This window comes from Amblyomma mixtum, chromosome 4, assembly GCF_055824585.1.
Source record: "Amblyomma mixtum isolate Tamu chromosome 4, ASM5582458v1, whole genome shotgun sequence".
In the NCBI taxonomy this organism is placed as follows: domain Eukaryota; kingdom Metazoa; phylum Arthropoda; class Arachnida; order Ixodida; family Ixodidae; genus Amblyomma; species Amblyomma mixtum.
The window spans coordinates 78,767,599-78,788,146 of NC_143015.1; positions in this window are offsets into that span (position 1 = coordinate 78,767,599).

Here is a 20,548-nt window from a genome sequence, read left to right on the forward strand (position 1 = left end):
GCGGCTCTCTCTTCCCGTGCCTTACGAAGCTCGTCCTCCACCCACGCTCGTAACTCCGCGCCGCACAAGCCCATGCGCTCGCCTAAAGTAACCAAATCTGACGCGCTCATACTGTTCCTAAATTAACATAACAGGCAAAGAAATAATAACCGACCTCGCCCTGTCGTAGTGGACGCCAAATTTGTGAGGACTCTGTGAGATTGCAGGTCTTATTTTCAACAAACACCAAAGTACAAACAATAAACGAGGCGGCTTTTAACGGAAAGGAAACCAATTACAATATGAGCGAAAAGAAAGGAAAGGAACAAGAGAACAACGCAACAATACACGGGAAAAACACACGGGGGAACAGAACAAAGTGCTTATGATAATTGCAGGAAAAAGAGACAAAGAGGAAAGTTCACACTACTTGTCTTATTCGATCAACGAGCGGGGAGGACTGGCTGGGTGTCGGGCAGTCAAGGAGTCTCTTGGCGTTCCAACGTCGATGAAACGCTACCGCAGCGTCAGCGTTCGTGGGCTCCCGGCACGGTTCCCAGGTCTGGTATCCCGGAAAAAGGTCACGTAGGCGCCAGAGGAGGCCTGTGTGGAGCAGCTGACGGATGGACGGAGAAGAGTGGCGCCTGGGCCTGGTGGTTGAGGCTCTCGACGATGGATGTCCAGGTCTGGTGGCCCGGACGTCTGCGGCTAAGGCCCAAGCCCGGAACTCGGGGAGCCAGCAGAACTCGTCCATGTCCGTCGCCCACCGCGCTCTTCTCTCCTCTGCCACGTAATCCTGTTCGACCTGTCCCGGCGTACCCCTCAGCACGCGCTCCTCGTGCTTTGTCTTCTCCTCACGAACGCCGCTGGGTGGCGCTATCTCCTTACACCGTGGAACCCCCGACAGTTCCACTGCCAGAGATTAAGATGCGGAGGGTGTCTGGCCATGATGCATGGCGGGTTCCTCAGACGGGCGTAGAAGGCAGCCTAGTCTTAAGGAGGCTGAACATGTGGAAAGACGCCCAAAAAATTTGGCAGAGGCTTAGCTTCGTTCAGCCTGGTAAGTTGCGAAAGCAATAACCCTGGCTGCGCCTGGTTTGGCTGGTGGTGTGTCTTGGTAGTGCTCTTAGTAACGCTTATGTTTATGAAATTATTGCCCGTTTGTTTTACATGGCATTATACTCACCACACGAGGGCCTCCACGTGCTGGGAGATCTATGCGTGCCTCGGTCGCCAAAACGAGCGGCTGACTCTAACGAATGATTGTCTAGAAGCTTCCCTCTTCTTTCACTCCCACTACCTCCCTTCCTGTACGGTGCGGTTCGGGGGTCCACCGAGACGACAGAGAATTTGCTTTCCTCAAAAAGCGTTGCGTTCAAAGGGCAAGGCATCGCGCCGAACGGGTGGTGGCGTTCCTTCCTTCCTGTGGTTCGGGTGTCCACCGAGATGACAGAGAATTACTGCGCCATGCCTTGCCCTTTGAACGCACCGCTTTTTGAGGAAAGAAAATGGCGCAGTAATTCTCTTTCATCTCGGTGGACACCCGAACCAACCGCTAAGCGCGCCGCGCGCGGCAGGAGCGGGAGTTAGGCCGCGCTTGGTAGCTGCGGCCTCGCTACGCGACGGCGCAAGTTGGAGCCCCGCTGTTGCAGCTGTGACGTCAGACCGCTAAGCGCGCCGCGCGTGGCAAGAGCAGGAGTTAGGCCGCGCTTCGTAGCTGCGGCCTCGCTACGCGACGGCGCGAGTTGGGCCCCTGGTTTTTGCGGCAGATGGCAGGACGTCACTGCAGGGGGTCATGCTAAAGGTCATTGGTAGCTGCCTGCATCGCTGCGCGACGGGCTGAAAGTACAACTAGTACTGCTTTCGCAATAAAAGAAACAGAAACACAGGACAACTGTACAGGGTTGTCCTGTGCACCCTTCTTGCTTGTGAACACGTCCTTTACGCTGGTTTTCCACTTACCATGCACCGACGGACCCAACATGCTACGCTTCTTCAATACTAATTTTCTCTTTTAGGGCACCTTTCTACATGTTCAGCCTCCTTCAGACCTGGCAGCCTTCTTCGTCAGCACAAATCCAGTGTACTCCTGTGCACTTCTCCTCCTTGTGAACGCGTCCACAGACAGAGTTAGACTCTAAGTGCAGGGATTGGCAGGGCGGGTACGGAGAGGTGCGCGAGGGTTGCCTCAGTCGCGCTATGGCGGGCTTCTAGGGCCGCGACCCTGCTGTCTAAGGTGGTAAGGTGAGATTCAATGGCTGCCACGCGGGTGTCGATACTGGCGACACGCTCAACTTCCGCGAGGCGGGACATGATGCGCTGCTCAAACGTCTACAAGAAGAAGGCTGTGTGACGGATGACGTTACGCTCGGACGCGACGGCGTCGGAGGAGGCGGATCGCCGTTAGTGGGGGGGGGGGGAGGTGCCGCCGGTGGGAGAGGAGGCACGCGATGACGGAGCCGAGAATGCCGTGTTCATCGGCTCCTGAGCTGGTACCGATACCGGTCCTAGGTGTGCGGAAGCTGGTGTAGAATTAGGAGGAGGAGGAGGACCGACGCACTAGCGCGACCTGCAGCTGACGCGACAGCTACTGAATTTGGAGCTGCTGGGCAGCGATAGTGGTCTCGAGGGCCGTGATTTCGGGGTCCGGCGTGTGTGGCTGCGATTTCCAGCTTACCGGTGATTTGCTGATGGTGGCAAGGGCGGTGGACACCTCGGACTGGCGTAGAGGCGGGAAGGAGGCGTAGCGGTGGCGGCTGGAAGACCGCGCACCATGGGAGGTGGAGCGTTGGCGGTGGTGGGAAGGCCGCGAGGTCTTGGGGATGGTCCTGGATGGAGTTTGTTTTGGGGGAGATTGGGGCTTGGAGGTGGTTGAGGTAGAAGATTGGCTTTTGCGGCTGAATCGGTGCCTGCACGAGCGCGAGCCCGTGATGTGGCCCCCCTTGCCCAAGATGCAGCAGCAGATGCAGGCCGGGAGTTCGACTGCCTTGTGGGCCTGGCCGCAGTGGGGCAAAGGGCAGACTTGGGCTTCGTGCAGACATCCGCGCGGTGGCCTGTAGCCCAGTAGTTCGTGCAGGCCTCAGCTTTAGGGCGGAACGGGGGGCATCGAAAAATCCCGCAGTTGAATACGATGGTGGTGGGAAGGGTGGTAGTACCGACGAAGATGATGAGGATTGATTTGGAACGCCCCAACCGACGCGCGTCGGCGATGGCTTAGGGGGGTTGACATTCATGGCTTGGAGGTCTCGGACTATTTCTTCCTGAGTTTGGGAGTCCACGGCCTTGTATATGATTCCGCGGAGGGCGTTGTCGGATGCGGTTATGTAGGCTCCCACGGGGGTTAGAAATAGGACCCAAGCGGAGTTCCGAGACCCAGAGGTAGAGACTAGCGCGCAGCACAGACGGGGTGGTGACAGTGAGGGAGTTATCGTACGGATTGATCCGTACACGGTCGCTGGTGCGGGCGACGGCGTAGGACTTGCAGCAAAGCTTCGTTGGTTGTAGTGCGGAGATCAAGCTCCCCTCCCGGTCTGACGACAATTTTGAAGTCCGCCGCTGGGAGGCGAGGGAGGGGAGCATGAGACATATAGAGTGACAGTAACGGACGTGTCAGGTGGTCTCCTGGGTCTTTGTGAGCGATTTTTGCGGTGGATTGAAGGTGGGTCTTTTGATTCAAAAGTGGTGGGTTATGTCGTGAAACGATTTTAGGCCATCCCACAAGAAACTCTCACCAGAGGAGCCCCCTGCCCGGCCGACGAAACCTCGGGTGTAATCATGGGTTGCTCGTTCCCCGGGTTGCCCGACGGCCGGAACCCATAAGAGCTTGATATCCCTTGCTGTAGTGTGGTGTGTGCTTCTGAGGACTTGGAGGGAGATGGGCGAGACGTTGTGGCAGAAACGCGGCACTGAAGGCATAGGCCGTCGGAGTTCATTGTGTTCATTGGCCTTGGTGTTGACAACGTTTTGGACTTCGATGATTTTAAGGAAAGGAAGCGCGCATAACTGACTTCCTGGGTCAGTGGAGAAAGAGGTGGGGCTGCATGCCATAGTGCTGACAACGTTGTGGCAGACACGATACATGAGCGACACTTCAAACGTCTCACCGATTGTGCCACTACGGGTGCCCTATGTTACAGGGCCGTAACTGAAGGAATAAATGTCTGGCGCAGCAGAAATTTTACATCGCGTTCGATAGGCCGAAGCGACACTTCAGACTCATCTCACTTATGGTGCCACACCGGGCCCCCACGTTATGGAGCCGTATTTCAACCGATGCGCATTTTGTGCCGCGTCGAATTTTTTGTCACGTTCGATTCGAAGAAGCGACAGTTCGAATGCAGATCCTTCATTGTGCTGCGACTGATACCCCGCGTTACGGAGGCCTATTTGAACCGATGCGCACTTTGTGCAGCATATAATTTTCCGTAGCGTTGGATACGATGAAGCGGCACTTAAAACGTATGTCCGTGTTAGAAACACAACAGGTGTCGCAAGGGACCGAGCCCACATGAACTAGACGCTGGCTGGAATTCCCCTAGACCTTTTTTTTTAGTTTGAAACGATTTAGCAAAGTGGTTTGCTACATTTGAGCACGGGTGCGTCATCGTGTAAAGCGTAATGAAACAGAAAGAAGGCTTCTTTCCCATCGCAATGAATTTTCTATCATGTTCAACATAACGATAATGAAACCGGATGTAGAACGTGCTGCCGGGACTGAACTAGCCTCCCGCCCAGAGCAACGGATTTCAATGGGCTCGGCGTCGGTACACAATAAGCGTGTGTTCATCCATTTGGCTTTTATTTTCTATTTGAGTCTTTACCGTATGCGCCTTGTGAAGCGAAATACGGGCGATCTAGTGCCTGACGTGCGAACGTGACGTGGTGATCCAAGCTGCTGCATTCTACTTGAACTTCTTCGCTCTGATTTCTTATATTATTGAACTGCGTATTCTCGCCCAAAGAGCATTTTTTTAAGCGAAAGCTTCATTACGCTGAGTAGCGCCAATTCATGGTGGCCGGAAGTTGTACCTTTAAATTACCTTCGTAACCAAAGCCGATGCAATGTTTCCATATGTGGCTTACCATGTTGGTGCATCACAAAGTCAACGTCGGAGGTTCAAGCTAACGTCAATGTCATGTCAAGGTCACAGCAGAAATTTCAAGGCTGCGCCAAGGTCAAAGTCTAAGTTCCACTGACCTTCGAGGAAAGCGGTGACGCAAATGAGTGACGTCAAACCAGCTGCACTCGTGATGCATTGACGCTATGATTACTTCGAAGTAATCATAGCGTCTTGGAAGACTTGATATGGCTTCGAAGGCAGCATCACGGGATTAGAAAGCCGCTTTTGCAACGTACGAAAGGGCACTTAAGCTTAAACTACAAACAGGAGTTCAATGTATGATAGTCAAGAACACACCCTAGAGGTGTTCTAAAAAAGAGTGGTTGTATTTACATTAATTTTTTAACAGCACGAAAATGACGACGACGTTTACACACACAACAACACGAGCGTTGACTTTTAACTAAAAATTTATTATCGCAAACGACATTTATACATAATCCCGCCAAAAGACGCAAAAAAACATCCTTATACTAACTTAATCTTCCGGCAACGACTTCTCAAGAAGGGCAAATTCACGGTTAATCAATGATAACGACGGTATAGCAACACACGGGGGTTCCGATAAGAGGAGTTCCGCGCGCGTCGTTAAACCGTAATGAGACACATTGTACAAGACCGCCCGTAACGTTCCCGTACATACGTCCACTGAGTGGTGCCTGAGTGACCTGAGTGACCTGAGTGACCTGATGCAATAATATCGTGACCGGCAAATGACGCATATTTCTAGCGAGAAACAAGAACTGCATCCAACAAAAAGTTGCTCTTAAGCCCACTGACCGCCCTATTAGTACCGCTCCTTCCCTGCTCTCAGATCATCATCATCATCAGCCTGACTACGTCCACTGGAGGGCAAAGGCCTCTCCCATATCTCTCCAATTAACTCTCTCCTTCGCCAGCCGCGGCCACCGTATTCCCGCAAATTTCTTAATCTCATCCGCCCACCTAATTTTCTGCCGCTTCCTGCTACGCCTGCCTTCTCTTGGAATCCACTCCGTCACCCTTAAGCACCAGCGGTTCTCTTGACTTCGTATTACATGCCCTGCCCAAGCCCACTTCTTCCTCTTTTAATAATAATAATAATAACTTTATTCACACCAAAGAAACAATACAAGACGCGGACGCGCCAAAGCCTCAATTGGGCTTGTAGGGCGCCGTCCGGCCGCAGCAACAACCTCTGTTACCAAATCAATTCTTTGTTTTGTGTACATTAAAACATATGCACTAGAGCTGTTCAAGCTCGGCAATAGCATCACGTAACTGTCTGCGAGTGTTCAAGTTGAAAACATTATCAGGCATCTCATTGAATATACATGGGATATAATATGACCTCATAGACATTCCAAAATGAGTTCGCACTGCAGGGACAATATATCGAGAAACTTTTCTTAATGGGATTGGTTTAACGTTGTGGAACAGAAATTCAGAGTTCCAGAAATATCTGAGTACAGTGATTTGTTTGAACACAATGTCAAAGGAAGGCAGACCTGAAGAAAGGAATACACTTTGCTGTTTATAGCGTATTGAATAGATGACACTCTTGATTTCAACTAGGATGTCATTAACGCGGGTTTGTTCTTTCACCCACTCCGCCGGCTTCCTATCTCTTAACGTTACACCTATCATTTTTCTTTCCATAGCTCGCTGCGTTGTCCTTACCTTGAGCTGAACCCTCTTTATTAGCTCTCAGATATTCTCCGAATTTTACCCATTTCAAAAAACGTTGCAACCGATACTGACCCAGGCAGACCAAATCATCTCAATCCTATTGATTACATAATCAAATACACAGACACATCACAATATCACATTGGAGCAACTGCCTTTTCACTTGCGACTGGCAACTATGTATCCCCCTCCCGACAAACCCTCCCAAGAGACCCTTCCGATAATCAACACCCAAGAGACCGCAAGAGACCCTCCAAGAGACCCTCCCGATAATCAACACCCAAGAGACCGCAAGAGACCCTCCAAGAGACCCTCCCACCCAAGAGACCCTCCCGATAATCAACAGTTCTAAGGACCTCTGCTTAGCGCTGCCTAACCATTTAGGATATACTACATATGCCGATTCAATGCAGTATATATGGGCATATAGCGCCCGGCGACGCTATAAAGCGCCGGCGCTGAGATCGGCGTTACAGCGCGTGCTAGAAAAAAATAAAGATGGACAGCGCGTGCTCGGGGCGCACGCTCGGCACGGGCTGTTCGGAACTAGAAGCCTGCCAGGCTGGTCGTCTCTCTCTGGTGCTCCGCTGCGACCCCGCAAAATCCTCCACAGTGGTGACTCCGGCCTAAGACATGACCGACCCCAGCAAGCTACCGCCCTCAGGCGACCTTCCGCCTGACGCTACCTTGCGCCCACGGGACGTCGCAGTTCTCCAGCTCCGCCTACCAACATTCTGGCCCCAGTATCCGCAGATCTGGTTCGCCCAAGTGGAAGCCATCTTCCATCTGCACCACGTCACCTCGGAGGCATCTCGGTTTCGTCATTTACTTTCCAACCTGCCTTCTGAGGTGGCTCAAGAGGTAGCGGACATCATCGCTGCACCCTTGGGCGATACCCCGTACCAGCGACTAAAGCAGGGCATCCTGGACCGCACCACGACGTCAGAGAGTGCGCGCCTCCAGCAGCTGCTCACCTACGAAGAGCTTGGAGACCGCCGCCCCTCTCAGTTGCTCAATAGCATGCGGCAGCTCCTGGGCGAAACCAATGCAGACCCGAACGGCGCACTGTTGCGGCAGCTCTTCCTTCAACGCTTGCCGTAGTCGACCCGCCTCGTCTTGGCTGCTGCGGCCGACTTGACCCTTGACCGCCTCGCCCAGCTCGCTGATCGAGTCCACGACGCGACTTCTCCTTCCGTCGCCGCCCTCTCTTCTCCACCGGAGACCGCCGTCATTTCACGGTTAGAGGCCCGGATCGATCAGCTGGCCGCTTCTATCGATGCCCTTCGGACGTCCTCTCATGCCCCGTACGGTTTATCCTCAACACCTCGCCGCCGTTCTTTTTCCCCGAGTGGTCCGCACTCGTCCGGTCCTCGCCGTCCGCGTCTCTGCTGGTATCACCGAACTTTACAGCACAACGCTCGCCGCTGCACTCCACCATGCAACTGGTCGGGAAACGCGCAGCGAGATCACTGACGGCGGCGTGTGACCTCGCTCTTCAACCTGGCCGCCTTTTCGTCGTCATGGATCGCATTTCTGGCCTGCGCTTCCTCATCGACACTGGTGCCGAAGTCAGCGTACTGCCGGCCCCCAAAGCAGACCGTGCTTCCAAGTCACATGGACCTACTCTTCGTGCGGCCAACTCAACCTCCATCGCAACGTATGGTCTCCGATCCCTCACTCTGGACATTGGCCTACGGCGCACGTTTCGATGGGTCTTCATCGTCGCCGATGTACATCAACCCATCCTCGGTTCCGACTTCCTTACGCATTTTGATCTGGACGTCAGCATGCGTCACCATCGTCTCATCGACAGCAAGACGCGCCTTTCCATCACTGGCGTTATATCAGCTGTCGCTTCCACTGGAATACGAACTCTGTTTCCGTCATGCCCGTATGCTCAAGTCCTCGCCGACTTTCCCGAGGTCACGAAGCCTTGTAATCTACATCAGCCACCCAAGCACGGTATCACCCACCACATTGTCACGCGTGGTCCACCTGTCGCAGCTCGCCCGCGCCGCCTCTTCGGTGAGCTTCTGGCTATTGCAAAACGGGAATTCGACCACATGCTCCAGTTCGGTATTATTCGCCCTTCATCCAGTAGTTGGGCCTCACCACTCCATCTGGTGCCCAAGAAAGATCCGGGTGACTGGCGTCCGTGCGGCGACTACCGGGCTCTCAACGCTCACACGGTCCACGACAGCTATCCCCTTCCACACATCCAAGACTTCACTGGACATCTGGATGGCTGCAAGATCTTTAGTAAAGTGGAACTTGTCAACGCGTACCACCAAATTCCTGTTGAGCCGGCCGATAATCCGACCTCCTCAACAGGCAGTTCATACGGCTCGGATTCCTGCACAACTGCAGGATTACCTGGAAACAGCTGTCTCTAAACTATGTCTCCGCTTTGTCACACTGAGATGGATTGCTGGTCCCGCAGGAATCCCAGGCAATGAGTTGGCGCATCGGATCACCCGCGAAGTTCAGTTGTGGGCGCCTGGAATTCCCTGGCCTTATCCACCCATGTGTGACACTAATCTCCACTACGAAGAGGAAATAAATCTTCAATATGACCACGTTAGAGAAACTATGCGTACGCTTCCTGTTCCAGACAAATCTCTCACCACCACTCAACTATGTATTCTTGGACGCCTACACGTAAATACACTCCTCACTCCTGCTTGTTCATCTCTACTGTATCCGACATTCCCCCGCTTGCCCTAATTGTTCTGATCCTTAATCTAATTTGGAACATTGCCTTTTGTCGTGCCCCCTTGCCATTAAGCCCCCTTTCTTCCCGTGCCCTGTTTCACTTTCCCATACCATGTTTCTATTGCAGTATGATTGGTCGCCGACGAGTCAGTCTTTTATAAAAATACAGTATCTCTCAGATGCATTAGCTAACCACAGAGCCTATGAAATCTAAATATTTCTGACGGCAGTAAAGCAGTAGTCAATTAAAGAAAGTATCTGTGCCCGCCTGGGACTGTATAGCTCAATACACGGCACATAGAAAGGACAGTTGCATGAACAGAGTAATGCGGGTAATGGGGCTCTAAGCTCTTGGGGCGGAATTTAGCGAGTGCTTTCGCTGAAATAAAAACCTTTCTTACGAAGAGTGGCAGTGCCTATTTCTCAGTAACGCAAGATCTGTTGAGGAGTTTCCAAGAACGAATGCTGCAGTGAACTGAAAAGGATTCGTCTGTGGCCATTATCGCCGCGTTCACTCCTTATAAAAAATTATCTTAGCTTGCAGAACTTCTCAAGCTAGAATTAGGAATCAACTACGATAATTTGAGGATTGTGGTCAACACTTTGTTATAAATATTATCGACAATAAAAAGTAAACATCTCAGCTAATTGCAATGTTGTGTATGTGGATCTAAAGATCAAGACAAAATTTTTATAGCGCCATTAAACTTTCAATCATTCGTGTGTAATAAATTAGTAACAGTTCAAATTTTTGCCCTCTTGCGCACCTAGTCTTCGTTGTTTGAAAGGGTAAATAGATGCCCAGTATGCAAAATAATAGACCAAGAGGGAGGAATAATTCTGATAGTCTGAAAATGTAGGCCTATTTTCCTGGTAAGTGGCGACGGAAAACGAAAGTCTACAAAATTTGCACGCATATACGAAGTCCTGAAATCGTGCCATCTTATTTAACAAGCCTCCGCAGTGCAAGCTAAATATTTCACTAGAACTTGGAATTTTTTTATCATAACCACTGGAGGATTGAGAACATGGAGTCCGGAGGGTATGCCCGGAAATAGACGCACGGAGAAATTTGTAGCAAATCTTTAGTAAATGTGCAGAAATGACTACAGAAGGGAAATTTTAAATTCTCACTAAGAAGGCGTCTACATATTCACACGCTATGTATAATCCTCATCTAAGAAATAGCGACGATCAATGTAAATTTATTTCCTTCCCTTGAAGAATAAAATGAGACATGCTTGCAGAATTATTACTTCGGTCTGTCTGCCTCAATCCATCGCAAGAAAATTTAGCAGTCATATTTTTCTTTCTAGGACCACGGTGCTCTTAACATTTTGTGTTTTCTCTCTCGCCCTGAATATATTTCGTTCCAGCCTTTATTTCCTCTAGTGTTGCTGATTATGACAATGTGCTGCAGAAGGCTGTCTAGTCAATTGTAATGAATTGGGTTTTATGCATCGCGGGACGCATGCAACGCATTTCAATGGCATTTCTTATTTTCTCTTTTGTTACTACACGTGTAATGGCCATTACATAGGATCGGCAGTTTAAAAAGAACAAACACGGAGTTGTATGTTCTCTTGCGGGGCATGACGCGCAAAAAAAACAAGCAAGCCTAAGGCGGTGGAAAACATGTTGACAGCTGGTGGAGGTGATATCATCTGCGCATTTATTACGCTCTCATTTTATTCCTGTGGTATTTATCTTCCCACAATGGGCATAGACTTTCTGACCAAGTCCAAGTGAGTCAAATTGCCTTGTGCCTTCACCAAGACAAGGACCTCTGAAAAGGAAAAAAAAATTAAAGGACGAAGTAAGAAACACATTTAGCCCGTTCCGCCATGTTAGGCAAGGCCAAAAATTACCTGAGGTGATTAGAGTTTCTGCTCTTGCTTTAAGAATAGCTAGGAACACAAAAACACTCAACCAAGGTCATGGTGAGTTACAATGAAAAGAAAATTAGGCATTTTATGGCAGTGCAGATCGAATAGCAGACCAGTACAATCGGTTTCCTTTCGTTCTTAAATTCTCAATGTTGATGGTTAAAGAGAATTGAATAAAGTTAAGGCTGTTTATTTTGTTAAGGGATAAAGTTATTTTTTTAAAGAACAGTAGTCATTGCTTTGTGTTAAGCAATGAGTAAAAATCACTTCTGTTCCAGGCTGCAAGTACGTTTCTTGAAAGACGAAGCCTTCTAAATGTCAGTATGATTTTTTACAGAAGCAGAAAATAAACTACGTTCCAGTGAACAAAGTCCATAATCACACTGCGAATGTGTACATGGGTTGGGCAACAGGTGTATGGGATGAGCGGCGCTCTTGTTGACTGTGCGTCTCTAAGCTGTTCACAGACGCGTGAGAATGGCAACTGCCAAAATGAAGATTCTCGTGCAAGATCTTGTTGCGGATTGTGAGCCATCAGCTCCCTTTATTACTCGTCACTGGCAAGGAAACCAGCATAGTTGTTTCCTCTTCTCCACTTTATATTTTTGACACTGGCCTTTTTTTTATATTAGGTGTGTGTTATGAGAGTCTGGCTCGAATAGTTCGGTTTATTTCTTCTCAGGGCGCCGAGGTGCAAGCGATAACCTTCCAGATCGGTATATCTAGTGATGTCAGTGTGATGAAGAGTTTGAATGCAAGCACAAAGTAAGTAAAGCTAAAAGTCAGATGCGAAGCATATTGATGGCTAGGCTTGGTAATACATGGCTTTCCTTGGTTGAAGTTCATCCCGCTCTTCATCGGTCTCTGTGGCACGCTGAAGCTTTCGCTTCTCGTTCAAATCAGCCCTGCTTCTAGGCGGCATCCCAACACCTGGCCGCCTCGTAAGTGCCCGGAGAGCGAGGCAAGCTCAGCTTTATACCGCTGCTGTAGCGTCACGTGGTCAGCTGCAGCGCCTCTGATGTGGAGCCTCCACCTCCGCGGCCGACCGCGCGAGCCGGCAGCCCATCTCTCCTCTGCTGTGACGTCATGTTGTCACGTGGTGTCACGTGGTCACGCTAAAGGTCAATGGTAGCTCCACCGCCGCGCTCGACGGGCTGTAGTGTAGCTCTAGTAATATGCTTCGCATAAAAACGATCGTAGAAGTGCCGAATGTCTTCAGCATGACATCCTTTTCTCAGTGGCATTGCATCCAAAATATTGCATCCAAAATATTGCATCCAAAATATACTTTGATATCGTGTCCTGATAATTTTATTATCGTTGTCTTTCTGCGCGCAGAGAAACCCTAAAAATTAAAATCTTTGGATTCGTCACTGTTGACGCCAACACCATTCGCCATGTTTTATGTTTACAAATGAGCACTCTGGCCTCCTCGTCTCCTGTTTCAGGTCTAAGACTGGTCTCCTATATCTTTACGTTTAGCTTTTATATAGTTCTGTTTAAAGCTGCCCTTCGCAACTCTACGCTATTTTTATTGAATCAGCGTCGCAATAATAATTCTTTGAAACAGAGACAGACATCAAGATCTTAATTCGAGCCTATCACGTCGTCGAAGTTATTCTTGTTATTGAAAGGGAGTGGTAGCAGATGCTTACAAAGTGGCCCGGATAATAACAGGCGGTATATTTGGGCCCATCTTTAGAGCAAATATGTACTGTTCATTTATGGATCCTTGCGCGCCTTTCTAAGTACCTTCAAATGTTCTTTCTAGAGCGACGTCTCTAAATTAATGGGGAAAGGAAAGTACCCTCCTTTTTAAAATTTCTAAGACTGAGTTTATGGCAAGAGTTAGTCATATCTTTTAAGAATTAGCCGACGTTTGACCTCTTAACTGCCTAATATTTAGTGCAGTGTCTATCGGAGCTCCAGCTCGCTAGAAAGAACCAAGTATCGTTCCATGTACATCCAATTCTTTACACCCGATGAATCTGAAATTCTGTTCTTAAGATTCTTTGAAATCGATGTCCTAATAACATATAATAAAAATTCCTTATTGCCCCTCCCCCCATTGTCCTTGACAAGCTATTCCTGCTAACTATTTGTTTCTCTATTTCTTAATAGCCTACTATGAAGAAAGATTACACGTAGAACTCTAGTCTTTAAACCTTGCCATTTTATCATCAATAGAGAAAAACTACTTTTTTAATGCTGACCACAGTGAATATACATAGGTTAGAAAGTTAGTTTTTCAATTTTTGTAGTATCCCTTACAGAAATGTATCTATCACTAATATATTTTGTGTGTGTTTTTGTAATATCTGTCCGGTTTTAAAAGTGCTTATGGCGGCACTCGTTTGCTTGAATATTGCTGATACTAATACTGGTGACACCTAGTAGGTGTCCCTTTTTGCCAGCTTAATACGCTTGACTTTTAAGGAAGAAAAATATGTATTCCTGAAATTGCGTGCCATTTTATAGTTACATGTTTCAATCTGATTGCAAAAAGTTTAAAATAAAAATCTGCAATAAAATCATCTCTATTACACACAATATACAAATTATTATTTAATTACACAATGTTTATTGTTAAAGTCGATGGCAAGTTCCTCGTAAGAGCGATGCATCATCATGTCCTACGTAGAGCACCTTAGCTTAACTGTAAGTGCACTTGACTCCACTTCTATGCTAGGGGGTCTCGGTGGAAACCATATCAATTCCATCCTCATGTAATTTGAACGCAAGAAATCTCGCATATAGGGATCATTTTGACGAGCACGAACTTTTGAGAGCAGAGGTTATCCGGACAATTACCAGCTGGAGTTCCAACTACAGACACTGCCGGTTTGTAGGTAGCTTTATGACAAGAAGGGCAGTTTATAGGCAAAAACTTGCTGTACGCGTAAAAAAAAAGGGCAAAGAGTTAAGCTTGGGTTATATGGACTGGAGAAAGCATTGGAAAGGATTGATAAGCGTACATGAATCAACTGGAATGATATCTGGATAAGGTTAATAACTGAGCTATCGAGCTCCGATCAGATGATCACAGCTATCAGGCGAGTCCTTTTGAGTAAGGAGGTAGCGAACATTGCTTGGGCAGCGGACTAAGTTAGGTATACAGAAGAAAACAGGCAAAACTAATATTCAAACAGACAGATTGCAATCTCTTTACTGATATATAGTGATATAAGACAGAAAAGTAAAAATATTTTAGCCCTGAATTACTCCGATACTTTTTTACTCTAGAGGGCATTGGCTCCGACTCAGTGCTGGTAATAACTTTTGTATACAATAATAATAGTTTAAAGAAGATTGTTAGGTGAAGCACAGAAAAGGCTTAGAACTGGGATGCCCTTCATCGTCCGTGTTGTAGTAATATGTATTGTTCGGTTTGAACACATGACAGCTCAAAGCACAGCTTGGCTTATTTAGAGCTCAATCGACTGCGAACTCTCTCGTGGCATTAGTGCACGTGAATCATGCCCCACATGCCATACATCTGCTCTCGGGTAGGTGTGGGAGAGGAAGCGCCAATACTGGATACCAATTCAGTGTTCAGCGCCAATTCGGGATACCAATAAAGACAGCGAGGCTGTTAGGTTATCAATAAAAGTATATTATATATCACGCGTACCGAAGCACAAATATCTCTTGATGCGAACTGACGAATCAAGAGAATATTTTAACCAGCGATGAATATATCCAGAAAAAAGAAAGAGAAACGCGACCTTAACTAGGGATATAACACTTTGGGTGTGCTACAGGTTTGAAGTAATATGGTTATTCTGCAAGGGTCGAACTATTCCACGCCGAATGTCGGTGAAATCGATTTTGCGCTTGAAATCCGCTATTAAAAAGTGGAATTTGGCAAAGAACGATGGACAGACAACAAATGAAGCTGACAAAGTTGATACGGCTTGGCCGACTTTTCAGGCGCAAGAACTACACAGCAAAATATCATTTGAGGATATTCTAAGAAACATTATTGAAAAGAGGAGTGCACCCAGAGCCTTCATATATTTCTAAAGAAGGAACCTGGATACAATGTGAAGCAAAAGGACCAAAAAGCTTACACAAGAGGACGTAGGGCACCAGAGAGAAAAGTAAGTTGTAACGAAAACGAAAAACTCGGACCGCGAAATCGAGCAAACAAGTTGAACAAAGAACCACAAAGAACCAAAAAGCCCGATATACGCAATTCAAAGCTGCATGAAAACTAAAAAAAGAAAGAACCGGTAGTCATCATCATCATCAGCAGCAGCAGCAGCCTGACTACGCCTACTGCAGGGCAAAGGCCTTTCCCATGTATCTCCAATTACCCTTGGCCTTTGGCAGCTGCGGCTACCTTAGCCCCACAAACATCTTAATCTCATCCGCCCACCTATATATCTGCTGCCCTCTGCTGCACTTGATCTGCCTTGGAATCCACTCCGTAACCCTTAAGGACCAGCGGTTATCTTGCCTTCGCATTACAAGCCCTGCGCAAGCCCCTTTGTTTATCTTGATCTCAACTAGGATGTCATTAACCCGTGTTTGTTCCGTCAAGCACTCTGCCCGCTTTCGCTTTTTTAACGTTATACTTACGATTCTTCTTTCCACAGCTCACTGCGGTGTCCTTAATTTAAACCGAACCCATTTCGTTATCCTCCACTGTTCTCCCCCATAGGCGGATACCGATAATTTTGAGCCGTTGTTTGCTATAATGTGAACGTATACATCTGGGGACAAAGAGGCTATAAGGACCTTTTCAGTAGCTCTTAGTATAAGGGAAAATACAGTCAACTTTCACTCTTCAACAGTCGACACAACGAAGAGAAGACTGCATTACTTTTGTCGTAAAAGCCGAGTGAAACACACACATCAACGCCAAAAGGAATATTATGATACAGACAAAAACTACTTTGATTCGAAAGTAGGAATAAATCTGGTTTCAGTGTGAAAAGTAAGGACAACAATAAATAAATAAAATAGCCCAAAAATTAATTGCGCAACATTAACTCACTGTCAAGGCAAATAATTTGTATTTATCTCTTCATATAATGCTCTCTCAGAATTAAAATTGGAGTTAGAAACTTCGAACTATTCTTAAACTGTCCACCTGCTTTGTCCTTTTATATTTTTTTGGTTAAAACAATGCTCATGTCATTGGAGAAAGTAAGTACATACCGAACGTCACCAGTACAAGCAGCAGAATTCCACCAAATCGAGACATTATCGCAGGCTACAGATGGCGCTAGGAAATCCATAAAAATACAAAATTAGTGTGTGCAACAACCCAACATACGCAAGTTACGTTGAAGCCAGCACGTTCAAGCACGCTCGGTTCTTACCGAAAAGGGTAGATTTGCATCCGTTTTCAATGAAATGCACTGCAAATAGCTTGTCGGATGCACGCCAGAAAGATAGCCTCGATGATAACATTTCATTTAGCAAAATCGGCCATTAAAGGTGACACTGTATTTCATTTTTTGGTCTTTCCTAGGTTTTCAAACCACCTCTAGCGGCGAGAGTTGTCTTGTCGGTCTCGAAAATTAAAGCAAGCCTACTTCTTTATTTTCTCGCAGTTACTTAAAACTCTCGCTACTTTAAGTAAAACAATGGTTATTTATGCGCTCCACAGCAGGTGTGGTCCAAAAAAACGTAAGTTTCGTCATTGCGAACGAAGCGTTGACCTCAAGCGAGATGCAGGACGCAGAGATATATATTTTACCCTGGCCTCGAACTTCCTGAAGGCACAATCTTGTTTTCGGCCAGCGTTCAGCACAAGAAATAGTGACCTTAGTACCCACTGGCGCAATATAGCAAATTGACAATTGGCTAGGACATTGATGCAGTAAAGTCATTGCTCGTGTTATCATTTTCACAGATTCATTCAACACTTCTCAATAACCTGAAATATTGTCACCCCAACCAGACATTAGTGGTTTTAGATACTGAAGGAGGCAAGTGCTTCTTTAAAACCGTATTCAAGCCAATAAATAAATTTCGTCACCCGCTTGGAACGCGGCCGTGATTCAAGACATGCACGAGAATTTTAATTATTCAGCTTACGCAGTGCACGATTAGACCTGAGCTAAACTGCCATTTTTAGTAGCCAATTAAAAAACATTGTCCAATACCGTAATGTCAAGCTTTACGGCGTGTGCACATTTGCGAACATGATTGGCAGCTCTTAAACACCGAGTTTGCATCTAGAAGGTGTCCTAGATTGACAATAGGAACCTCATAAGTATGAATGCTTCAGAGGAAAAAATCTACACGGCGAACAAAAGTTCACACTGCATTAAAATTTAATATTTTCTTCTGCGAGAGCTAGTATCTCACTTTCCTTCGGGTGTTGCAAATAAAAACTAGTTTGCCGCAACAGCCAGACTACAGAGCGTGAAAACTCGCCGTGTAATGCCGTGCCCTAACGCCATTCGGCCGGAGTTTTATAGGAACTCTCTGTGTGAGCGATTCTGACGCCACAGATACAGCGTGGCGTTACTCGAAAAGAACGGAGGTGAACAAACTGCTAAACATAGACACGGCAATTGCCATCCAGCCATTCTGCCGGTAGTAAAAGTGAGACGTGCAGCTGAACTTTGTGACTGCAAAAAAAAAATACCAGCAAGAGGCTAAGGACAACAAATGGTTCGCAAATATGAGACTGTCTTAGTCATATGCCTCCCAGAAATTGATATGAAGCACACATTATTCATGCTGTAGCAATTTTACGTAATAGGTGAGGTTAAGGCGCGGATGCACTCACTGGCTACCCACCTTCCCACTGCGGAGCTCTGACACACATTGACTTCATTAGGCTGGTTAACCAGTGTGTCGTGTGGATCGAAGCAAGGAATTGACGAAGCTGCGCTTTGCACACTGCGAAAAAGGTCTATACATATAAAATGCGAAAATTTACGATTTTTTTTAATAAGAGAATATCGAGTCGTAAACCCCTAACCGTGAGCACACAAGATTATTTACAAAAAACTTCGCTCAAAGATGGAGGAGGGTACAAGTAGTGACGAAACATACAGAAGTATCACAGTCAAAAAGAATAACCAACAAGGGAGAACAAAATAATTGTTAAGATATATTTCAAGGCAAGAAAAAATGAAGCAATCGGAGTTGACGGTGATGCTCTCCACCAGCCTCAGTGTCAATACTCCGAGGAGCCAGTTGGAAAACCTGTGATGTCCAGGTGGGTAGATCGAATTTTACCGGATTGAGGAACACGTTTGTGTTCTGCTATTTCCCAGCGACTTACTACTGTAAAGTGCTTGGCGCCTTTGCTGCGTCAAAAGTTAGTATATTCCCTGACCCGATGCTTGAAGGTGAAATGGTAGGGCAAAAAGAAGCAAAAAGCCGACAATTAAGATGTTTCTTGCCAACCTTCGTTCCTACTCTGAAGCGTAGTCAACCTTTGTAGGCCACAGTGGTTTCCTTCAATTCTGTGTTGTCAGGCTCCTGGAGCATTGCCACAAAATCTACACTTTGAAGTGTGCAGTACTAGAATAGTTCTGCAATTCTGGGCAGTTGGAACGCTGGATAGGCATTACGAAGAACGCCGTCTGGCTCGTAAGCAAACTTGCTCGTCTTTAGACATTTAAAAAGGGCTCCGCAGATTCCCGTAAGGAAAGCGAAACTACGGTGCACAAATGCTTCAATGACCCAGCAAACCAATTTACAGCCTTTTTAGACCCTTCATTGTGGGACAATGCATTGTTTTTATATGTGGTCTATTTTTTTCACTCTAGTGAAATGGCTTTTTAAAGAGATGTATGTGTGAGCTCAACTAAATTTTTTTTATTTATATTTTGTCGCCTGTTCTGGTCTCTACAGGGTTTGGATAGGAAGTAGGACTGCTTATACAGATTCGAGTTGATGCCATCGTGCGTGTCATCAATGGCATTATTTTCCGCCAGAGCGCATCCCATATTCAGATCTCAGATGTTACTCCGTTAGAACTGAAATGCCCATGCGAATCAAAACGCGTTGCTCGTCTGTCGGCGCAGAACCTTCGAGAAATGCGGAAACAAGGAGATATCATACTTATGGTGACGGTCGCGATTCGAAGTCGTGGCGAACGGAAGGTCTAAACCTCGCTGTCCGCATCTTTTGCGCACTTCGCCATCGCCACTTTTATTCCGTTATTGCCAAATCTGGAAACGAAACCGTAACCACATACCAAAGGCTCATGTGGAAAAAAAGCGCTTCACGATCATGAAAGACAAGTTAAAGTTCTGGCTACGAATTTGAGGCTTCTATTCTTGAAAGCCATTGTGCTGATGGCCGCTGTATCTTTATTTATTCGTTTACTTAATCAGTACCCACAGCCCGAGGTGGCATTACAGAGGTGGTAGGGGATACAAAGTTAAAGCAGACAAAATGCATTTGATTTCGTCCCTCACTGTTTTGAGATACTCATTATACACAAAACAATAAAGAGCAATAAACGTCGAGAAAAAAAATACTCCGAGCCCCAGCCAACATTCGGCTCAGCATCGAAAAGAATACATCATTCGATACAATGCTCTCATAAATGCTGCGCTGCTTAGTTGCACACGGTCAAAGAAACTGGACAAACGCTGAGGTTAAGCGCAATCTACCAACTGAAGTTTTAGTCCCAAGATACAATGCTGACAAGATCGCGAGGCAACTGGTTCCAGTCTCTAATTGTTTAGTGCAAAAACGGCGTCTTAAATAAGTTTGTACCGCAAGAAGTTTCGAGTACTTTTGAATTATGGTCGATACGTTAAAACATACTAAAGGCGCTTATTTATTTCTCTTTCTATATTTACCTGTGAAAGGTATACACTGTGAAATAACTGTAATCGTAATTTTCGTCGTCTAACGTCTAGCAGCTTCCAACTTAATTCTTGTTTTCTTCTTGTAGCGCTGAACTGCCATTCATAATTTACAGTGACAAAGCGTGCAACCATGTTCGGTATACGCTCAAATTGTTGTTTATTTTCTTGAGTTGGTGGATCCTAAAGAGTGCTCGCCTATTCTAGGACTGATTTTACATTGGCTTTAAAAAGCGGATCCCGACAAGCTAATTCGCAATTTCGTCTTTTGCGGTGACGAAAACCTAATGCACCACTTGCCTTGGCTACAGTATACTCGACATGGTGGTGCCAATTTAGTTCTGAGGTAAAATATACGCACCTTTTCTTTTCTTTCTCTTTCTTTCTCTCTTTA